Source organism: Mercenaria mercenaria, unplaced genomic scaffold (genome assembly GCF_021730395.1).
Source record: "Mercenaria mercenaria strain notata unplaced genomic scaffold, MADL_Memer_1 contig_1850, whole genome shotgun sequence".
NCBI lineage: Eukaryota > Metazoa > Mollusca > Bivalvia > Venerida > Veneridae > Mercenaria > Mercenaria mercenaria.
Window position 1 is genome coordinate 59,578 of NW_026459861.1, and position 11,031 is coordinate 70,608.

At 32.7% G+C, this 11,031-nt stretch overlaps 1 long non-coding RNA gene across 1 annotated transcript; it reads right to left on the reverse strand.

Annotated features, from left to right (window-relative positions):
- Positions 1-7,093: 7,093 nt before the first annotated feature.
- On the reverse strand, positions 7,094-9,733 carry LOC128551941 (uncharacterized). Its single transcript, XR_008368924.1, has 3 exons — positions 9,623-9,733; positions 7,774-7,893; positions 7,094-7,275 (listed from the first exon to the last, which is right to left on the reverse strand). It is a non-coding gene; the product is annotated as an uncharacterized LOC128551941 (long non-coding RNA).
- Between the last annotated feature and the right edge of the window lie 1,298 nt (positions 9,734-11,031).

The following is an 11,031-nucleotide window of genomic DNA, read 5'->3' on the forward strand; positions in this document are numbered from 1 at the left end:
TGTAATTTTTGCAAAAGTGTCATCTAGAAAAAAGCGTTATTTTGTCAGATTACCGGTACCCATTTTCTAAAAATAAAAGATTGTAATTATTAACTTTATTAATGCTTTTCCGAGATTCCAGTTTTAATCGAATGAATGAACGTGCGTGCCGCCTTATTCATTCTCGGCTACCTAGCTTCTACGAAATAAAACTTCTATCTGGAGTTGTTTTTGTCCTTTCAACTTTAATCTCGTTTAACCCCAATGGTATTCATCAAATGATTTTTGCACGATATTTTTTTTTTTATTTCAAACACTTGCAACATCAACATTTGGTGACTGACATCCTTGTAGACTATCGGATGAAAGAATGAATGAAATAATAGTTAAATGATTAGTTGTGAAGAAATGATCAATCGAATGAATGAATGAAAGAATGAATGAATGAACTATTTAACGCTATTCTGAATTTCTTTTTTTATATTAAGATTACAAAATTAAACTGACCTTTTTGACGCTTCTGAATTTGTTAAAGCAATAAAAAGCAACCCATGTTTCCGATTAATTGAAATATAATTCATGGTCTGGTTTGTCACAAAAAAATTAAAAATTAAAACATATAAATCAAATAAGTACTTACTCGTGACTTCCTTTCCCTCTGAAATATGCAATATACTGATTATCGCGTGCGGTCACTTGAGCCAGATGTTATCGCTTCGAGATATGAACGCGCAAAGCGTGACGAAGCGTGTTCCCAACTGATTGGATACCTAATATCTATGCATTAATTTGTGTTAATTGTCATTCATCGAGTTTCTGATATTGTCAATTTGCGGGTAGAAAAATGTTAGAAATTGTCAGACTGGATTACCAGGCTTAGGGTACATGGGCTATCTATCTGATTTAGTTAATATGCGTACAATTATTATCAATTAATGTTGCAGCAAAACTGTTCGGCAGAAATTATATGTACAGTTCATTTTCGTGGAGATGGGTAAATCAGTGTAAATGCTTATATCATTTGATTTAATGAAAGACACTCATTAATCTTTGCCAATATTTTTCGAGCGTTTTCGTTAATTTTAAGCAATATTTGTATTTTATACAGTCAATCAGTGTCACGCCATCCAAAGTTACCACGGTTATCATTGCTTTAAAGTAAAGTAATGTGATGTTATCATTACCTGTTTTTATCTTTATAATTTTTTTTTTCTCTTAAAGTATTATTGTTAGTACGCTTGTGACTGGTAATGTATCTTCTTTTTGTCTAGAATATTTTAAATAATTGACTTTTTTACAACTGGTGAATATGATAACTTTTAATAAATGGACCATAAATATCACGGTGCGTTTGACAAATAAGTGAAAGTTTGCAAATAAATTTAGGGGAAAAGGTATGGCCAAAACTCGAACCCACTACCCTGATATTGGCAGCTAAACGCTTTGCCGCCCAGCTACCTGCACATGCAATAGTATAATATCAACTAAGAATTATATATGTAATATTTGTATCGCTATTTATGTTTTGGACATTGAAAATGAATTTATGGAAATATACGAAATATTCACATGTGCTAGGTCAATACTAAAGGACCCACATCCACGAGAAATAAAATAGTCTGCGCAGTGTAAAACTAAAAGTTGAATAGAGGGGACATAGGAAACATTTTATTTATCACGTGCACACGTGTTAGCACCACATTCGCACATGTTAGATACCACGTGCGAATGTCTTGATTAACACGTGCGCACGTAATAACTATCTTAGCTAACACGTTCGCATGTGATAGCTATCACGTTCGCAGTTGTTAGCTGACACGTGCGAACGTGAAATATTACCAACGAAACTAATCGAGATATCAGTCTTTTTTCAAAAACAAGAAACACTTACTTCGTAAATTACAGCTAACTAGAATAACACTTCCTTATGAAAGACATCCATTTAGAAAAATTGCACATCTTTCACGCTTTTTCATTGATCAGCTAACACTGCGCACGTGTTAGTTATCACATGGGGACATGGTAGTATAACGTGCTGTCACTTGCGCACGTGATAGTTATCACCCGCGCACGTGTGAATTACCACATACGCACGTGGTAAACTAAAACGTGCGCACAGAAAAAATAAAATATTTTCCCATGTCCTCGCTATGCCACCGTACTATGCATAGAACATCTGCTGAATTACTTCGAAACAAAAGTCAACGGTTATGAAAATATTTTTCGCTTAATGATTTATAATTAAGTAACAGTTGAAAGTGAACATTGAACAAAAAGGTATAAAATACATATTTTATAGCTCTTTGAATTATATTAAACTGAATGACTTCGGTAGATTATGTGCTTTCTTTATTACAAAAATGCTATGTTATCTACATATTGGTTTAAAGATTCGACCCACCTGGAGTGGGTTTCCGTGGTCGAGTGGTTTAGATCGATGACTTCAACCAATTGCCCGTCACCGATGCGGGTTCAAGCCTCACTCAGAGTGTTAAAATTCTCCATGTGAGGAAGACATTAAGCACGTGCTCGCACGTCACGATAAAATAATGCACGTTAGGGCACCTGGGGTATTCCTCCACCAAGAAAACAGGAAAGTCGCTAAAGAACCAATAAGTGTGTCAGCGCAACGTTAATCCCAACAAAAACACAAAAAACGACCTACTCGGTCGGTAGCAGACGATACTGTATTAAATCGAACGAAAGGCGTTTGTTCGAATCTTTGGACGCAGACACATTATATCGATTGTTTTTCGTCTGTAAAAATATTAGAATTGATTTCATAAGTAAAGTATCAATACATGTCTTTCAGTTTTCAGTACAAAATATAAATGGATTGGTTCCTCTTTTTTCTATAAATATTTGCATTGTATGCACAAGCGTTGGAAATGTGCAGAAAAAGAGTTAATTTATGCTTGCATTAGATTTTTATAATGGCGATGATCCACGGATGTATTTATCACTACAAATAAATAGGGATGGATTGATTAATCCTTTTCTTTTCTCAATCGGCTATTTAGATTAAATGTTAAAATAAATCGGGAACGCGCTAGATGAAATGATGGATTCATTCATGTTTGATTTTAAATTTATACCTGTTTTGGTCCGTGACTGCTTTTTTCAGTTCATGTCATATTAGTATTAAACATTTCTTTCTTTCAATATTGGCATTCATTCTACATACACGTACAAGTTCTAAAACATGCAAAACGTTTGACCTTTGAAATGGCCGGAGAATATAATTTTCACTACACATAATGATTGCATCCCGTATTTTGAAATATATAAATTATTTAAACCCCGAAATTTTCCCGGGATATACGGGGAAAAATTACGGAGTTGTATACCAAGCATATACGGACATATACGTCCCGTATTTCGAAATATACAAATTATTTAAATCCCGTATTTCCGGCATATACGGGAAATATACGGTGTTGTATACGAAGAATATACGGGAAAATTAATCCCTGTATTTTCAAAATATACAAACTATACATATCCCGTATATCCAGAATATACGGGAAATATACGGAGTTGTATACAAAGAATATACGGAAAATATAAGTCCCGTATTTTTAAGATATTCAAATTATTTAAATCCCGTATTTCTGGCATATACGGGAAATATACGGAGTTGTACACCAAGCATATACGGGACATATACCTGCCGTATTTGCGAAATATACAAGTTATTTAAATCCCGTATTTCCGGCATATACGGGAAATATACGGAGTTGTATACGAAGAATATACGGGAAATTTAATCCCTGTATTTTCGAAATATACAAACTATCCATATCCCGTATATCCAGAATATACGGGAAATATACGGGGTTGTATATGAAACATATACGGGAAATATACGTCCCGTATTTTCGTAATATACGGATTTATGTATTCCCGTACACCAGACATATACGGGAATATACGGTGTTGTATACGACCAGAATAACCCTTTTTAGAATTTCCCGTATTTCAATAATATACGGGGTATCGTATACTAAGAATTCCGTATTTCATAGTATACGGAAATCCGTTTTTTATTAGTATACGGACTTTTAGATATACAAGCCCGTACACGCCCGTATTTTAGTTTTCCCGTATTTCTTCCCGTATACGGGTAATATACGGGATCCCGTACACTCCCGTATATTAACTCTTTTTTCGCAGTGTATGAACAAAGGCAGATGTTTTAAAATGTTTGGTTTAAATGTACGAGAGCTAATAATTCTTTAAATGTGTCAAGAGACTGACGATGGAAAATAGTGGTCATGAGTTAAAGAAAATAGGGATGTTCGGGCGCTCAGAATCAACTCCCAAAATGCACAAGAGGTATTTACATAAATATTAATATCTAAAACTGTCCAGTATACCCCCTTTGGTACAAACCTACACTCTGTGTTATTCACCTCAACGATCATGCCTTTTGCTGTAAATTTGTTTCTCTTATACAAATTTCTGAATCCGGGAATGCAAAGTTTCTTTTCAGTTCATGTGTAACAGGTAGATTTTTTTAAATACACATTAATCCTGCGTAACATCATGCTCAACCTCATGGCATCAGTGCATTGCGATGATGTTGGTGCAACATCAAGTCAGACATGACACTATTCATGCTTCATAGCAAACTTAGATATTTTTTTTAAACTTATCATTATGAAGAGAAGATGGACATCAAAATTAATAGGAAACCAATAAGAAATTAGCCTATTAGGTGTAGTCTGAATGACAGAGTTCTCTTGATAAATCAACATCAGTGCCCTATAAAAAAAATTAAGATGTTGTGTTATTGTAAATTAATGAAAACACCTGGTATTACGGATTCTTTTTATGAAGTTAAATGTTCTATTAAGTTATTAACACAGCTGTTTGCATTAATGATAATCCATAAATCCTGAATGTAATATCAGTTTGTTATGATTCTTAGACTACATTAAAATTAAAACTCAGCTTGGCAAAATGTAGTACGTCTACTACAGCACAAAGATTAGGAGAATTCATTATAACTAAAATATTTCCGCTATACGGTTAATCATGTTATTTATGATCATAGAAACCAGTTACCTAGAAAATTTTCTCTTTTCGGGTGAATTTAGTGGAAATAGTCATTTAAATTTTTAATGTAGTTATTTCATGTTCTTCTAATAAACTTTTGTAGTATAGATACCGGAACTAACATAATTATGTTATACTAAACACAGACTATTGCAATTCTTTTAAATGTTATTAATGTCAAATGACACTCTTTAAGAAAAATTTTCGTCCAGCTAATTAGCTATGGTAAAGCTCTTGTATGGGAGAATGACAAACAACCATTTACATGTAAAAAACTTATTTCAAATTCATTCTAAGAACTGTTGGTCGAAATTCAAGAATTCCAATTTAGTTAGCAAACTCCTAACAGTCTAGGGCCTTTTTAAATGTAATTAAAGGAAATTTCTTAGCTTTATACGGATCGAATTTTGGGCCTCTCAAGTTAATAGCCGACATATTTTTCCAAGTGTAAATTGAGCGCTATAAATTAATTGATTTTTTTTTGAGAAAACAGTCGCTATGTACGTGAAAGACTGTGGAAGTGAAGGAAGAAAAGCATGCCTTTGAATTTGAACCCCAAAACAGTTGTTCAAAATTTACAGGCAGAACATTGGTTAACTAAGCACATGAATGATTTCTGCTCAAAATGCTTGTAAGATTTGCGATAGATATAAATAAAAAGGTAAAACGGGACCAAAAGCAAAACAAAAAATGAAATGGAAACAAAAAACAAAACCAAAAACAAATAAAAAAAAACAACAACAAAAAAACAAAGCTTCCAGCAGGATTCGAATTTCCGACCTCGTGAACCATGTACGCTAACCATTAGACCACGGGGAACTGTGTCTAAAAACGGTGATAAAAATGTATATAAATAGATTTTGTTACGGCAGCGTATCTGGAATTGTTTTACATTGATATTTTTGTAATTACTGATTTTTCTACATTAAAGAAAAATAAACTGGCGAGATTTTGTCATTCAAGCAGTACTACATTACAATGTATTATTCAATATTGGAAACAATAAGCGGGCCGCTTGAATCAACAATGAAGAAACCCGAATAACACCGATTCCATTAATACCGCGAATTTTCAACTCGTTAGAATACGATAGAATAAGAATAATTTGTTTTCTTTTTCACATATCTGTAACGCTAATGCGGCGCCGATAGGTCTGCTTATGATTGTTCATAAGCAACTTTATTTTATCGAATGTCGTCCTGAAAATTATTCACTGCGAATACCGCGGCAGCAGTTCCGGGAATTATGGATAGAAACAACAACAACAAAAAAAAAAAACGGTGAAGGTATAGAACATATTCCCAAGTCGAACGGTATATAGGTTTACTTTGACATTTACACACGTACACATTATCTATAGACGGAAAAACCTTCGGTTTTCCCGTATTATTTGCAAGCTCCATAGGTATTTAACAAGTATAATAGTATTTCAACATATATTTATCAATAGAAATGAAATATAATTGTTTTAGTCCAGTTGGTATTCTATTCAAAACAGTACATTTTATTTAAACTAACCAAATAGCATACGCCATGAAAGGTACACAACTCCATATACCATACCGATTACATAAATGTGTACGACCTGAGGATTTATCTTTCTTTTCAAAGTACTTATTAAATCACAAATCTCACTGCATCTGCCATAAAGCTATAGGCTGTAAGTAATCTTTTGTTGTTTAAAAAGCAGGATGAGAACTTTTACACCAAATGCTCAAGAAGCATAGAATGCATCACAGCAATAGTAGACTTAATTTGATCGAATTCATTCAGTAGAGATAATGAAATGTGCAACACCTAGTTCGTCTCCTAGTACCGGCTTCAGCTGTATTCTATTTTAGTGAAATTGAATGTACACATGTATGTAGAAAAAATGAAATAAACTGTAGTAAGCATGTGACGCAGGAATTTTCTTTCGTTTGTTTTATATCATGTATTTAGGTGATAGGTGTGAACGTTAATTGGGCACCACATTATGTTTATTGTGAGTGTTCCCTTAATTGTCCCAGTCTTTTTATAATAACATAAATTGTATTCTGTACAAAGTGCGAAATACCTGTTTTCTTTATTCCACATTTCACCACGTTCGAGGTTCTTGTCAATCGTTTGGCTTCTTCGGTAAGTTATAACAAATTAGTGTACCAAGAACACGTTTGTTTAAATTTCAGACTGATATAAGAACTAGCTCTTGGTATAGGATCATACGGCAGTTGATGTTATATTGTCATTCCCCGTGAGCTATTAAACAGAAAAATGGAAGGTTTACTACTCGGGTGCAGTACAAATTACTGTTTTGAAGCTTACAATTCTGAAACGCACTTTATTCAATTTGCATGAAAAAGGTAAATTAATTTCACAATTAATAAATTAAAGCAAACGTTTTCTATTTCATGAGAAAAAGCCAACATATCCATTTCGTGCTCGATATGCGAGGGTGCTTACTGTCACTTGTCTACAGGATTGTTTTCTCGTTTTTTAATTATCAATCCTTACAACTGCAGCAAAAAGTAGAAATGCTATCAAACTAATATTAGATTAAACGGCATAACTTTAGGGTTGCGAGCCAAACCCTCAATTTTGAATCTAAATCGGTACATTAAAACATGAATCTCAATAAAGCTAACAGCAGAACCATATAAAACATTGATAACAGCAGCCAAATACAAACTGAACATCTACAGTCACTTCAATGCAAAAGAAAATCGTAAGTATATTTGAAAAATATAATATACAAACCGTGTACTTGAAAGATATAGAAAAAGGTCAAAAGGAGCTTTTTTTGCGTCGTATCGTCTTTGCATCTGCTCTGATCCTGCTTACTGATTTGCAATTCTCTGTCTGGATGCATTTTAGCGACTGTAAAGTCAAAATAAATAGAACAAAGATGTTGAAATCAGTTAAAACGTTTAGTTGCATTTTTCATCGTGATACTAGTATTCAAACTTGGTGTCATATATTTCATACATCACTCTTGCATTGCTTATTGCTTGTTAATGTTTTATCAAAATGTTCTTCGTGGCCGCCAGAATTCAATTAAAATTGCTTTGCATGGCATTAGAGCGACCCACAATAACATAGTGACCTACTTTTTTCACCAACATGAACTTTATGAAAATCATTCTGATAATACTTTTAATACAGCTAGGCTAGAAGGTAGCGGGTGGAGAAATTAGTTCCTCCCAGAATTAATGTATAAAATATCATCTGCAGTCTCTTTACAATACAGTTTTGAAAACACTGATAAATGACCATCTATCACTATAGCTAAACTCAACTTATTACATTAAATACTGTGTATACTGGCTATGGTACATCAATTTAATAAAATGTTTAGACATTAAAGGCATTATTAGGCTTTTTATATAGCACTATCAATTTGTATGTAGTTACCTGTTTTTTTTTGTTTTTTTTTGTTCTGTTTTTTTTTTCACAACGCTGTGCAATGTACCATTTCCACCATGGAAATGTAAAATAATCCATTTATTCCGTGGCGCGTCTATTTGGAAAACACCAGTTGTCCAACAATGAGAGTTATATCATAGTCCTCAAAATTTGCCAAATACCAAGACTTACATTCTACTTCTTGCAATATTTGGGGGTTGGTTGGTCTCCATGCATTTAAATTGTAAGTTGTAGACATTTATGTTTATCATTTTGTAACATTTTAAAATTTGGTTGAGGTCGTAAACTGAATAAAATAAAATTAGTTTCTAATATATGCAAGGTTTTGCCAAAATACCGGCGGAGGAGTGAGAAGTTTTTTTAGTTTTCTTTTAATTTACTGTTTACGTTCACGAACGAACAGACTACTAGCCATATTTACAAAAATATACTTGAGAAACATATAATGCAACCAAGCAAAATATCAACAGAGTCAGTTTCATTAAGTCTGTTTATGACAGAAAGTTTTAAATGCGTAACACTCTTTACACCCCACTCCATACTTTAAGAGAAATAAAGGGATGAGCTATTATCTTTTTCATTGAGTACATTCAAGTAATGTGAAGACTTTTAAAGGTCGCCATCAGTCGGGCATGAAATGCAGCCAAGCAAAAAATAAGACTTGGGTCAATGAGAGGTAATGATTTGGGAACCATCCTAACCCTCTGTAGCACGTATTCAATAGTCATTTCTTAAAAAGCCTTTTCAATAATATAAAAGTCTATTACAAATCTTAAGTTATGATACCATTTAAACTTCATTGACTCTACTTTATCCTATGTTTATTAGTAAACAAAAATACATAAATTCATTATCAACAGTGCAAGTATTACGAATGCAAGTTGACAATATCGCGGAGATGACGTCTGTTGATCATTCTCTATTTTTTGTTTATCATTCTATATTTAGACAGATGACCTATCTTGTAACTTTGTATATTTGTAGTTAAAAATATGTGTGGGAATATCAGTCTCGTTAATCAAACGGAACAGTTAACCGACAGGATTGAATTACTTGTATTCACAAGAAGAGGTAAAATACAAACATGCGTTTAACTAAATTATTTGTGATTATGTCTAGTAGTTAAGCTTATATCAGTGACAGTTTATATTGATTTAAATGGTCAATAAGTTAAAATACCTACCTAAGGCACTTTTCATCCTGGATCAGGAACTGCGTTATTTCCAACTAAATACACAATATATTTCACATAACCGACTCTGCACATTACACACGAGTCAAAACACATATGTTGTACGGTCACTAAGTCACTACGTTATATATCATGAGACGGGATCTTTGTAATTTAGGAATGTTACGTATGACTTTTTATTGTCCGTTTCTCGTATATGCCATCTACTGGATTAACTTTACAAACTTTGAGGCTCAATATCGGATATTAAATAAATCATATTAAATCAATTTTATGTAAAGCATATATTTTAATTGCTATGAAGAAAATCTTACACTGAAAATATTTCAAAATAATGATGTACTTTGAACTATGTAAAAGTCTTGATCTACCTTTTTAAAGAAGAGATGCCATGTAAAGAATACAATGTAAAATGTAATGTCTGTTCGTCACGATATGTGTCTATTATATTTTTCATTTTCTCCCCTTTACTTTATTATCATTTCCATCTGTGTTGTCGATTCATTTGTTCTGTTTTACGTCGCACCGAAACATTGAAATGTCAAGCAACTTGTGCCTCTTCTTGTATTATATCATAGAAGGCAGGCAACTGGGTAGAACCTACGACCTTCAGTAGTTTTCTTTTTATCGTAAAAAGAATATCTTTTATAATATATATCTTTTTATAGAATATAAAGAAGTCAGTGATTATTTTGCCTGTAATATTGGCTTTTTCAACAGGCAAATATACGAGTCTTATAAATAAACGTAACTATATTTCTGTCACATTATAGATTACCTTACTGTAAGATATTTAAAAAAATGTGTTTTTTTAAAAGAAAACTTAAATTTCTGTGGTGGGTGTTTCTAAGAGATAAGAAACAATATCAAGTAGCTCCATTCAAATTTAAAAAAGATACAAGGATTGGGACAAAAATTCAATTGAATTAATTTATCCTAGTTAAAGCTATATTATGCTTTAAAAACGGCGACATTGAATTTTAACTGACTGTCACAATGACGTGTAAAGTTCTCCTTTCTTATTACAAAACAATCTACATGGTCCGGAATTGAACAGCTATAATACATTTATACAATCTGAAAATACGATAAATCATTTGGAATTACTTACCGCAAAAAACAATGAGAAAACAGCGAGAAAGTCAAAAGTAATAAAATTTTATTAATATAACAAAAATACTGAAACCAGTTTTGAGCAAATACAAGCATTTTCAACAAATACTAACCTAATGTGACTAAACTATGACAGATGTGCAGTTCCAAAAGTACAAACGTAAAGAAAGACAGGCGTACAGCGCTAGAAGTGTAACACTCTGATATATCGGAAATTATTCTCTTCATATATCTTATGAATGTGTCTTAAGAAATATATTTACTTAAAATCGTTGCTCTGAAAGATT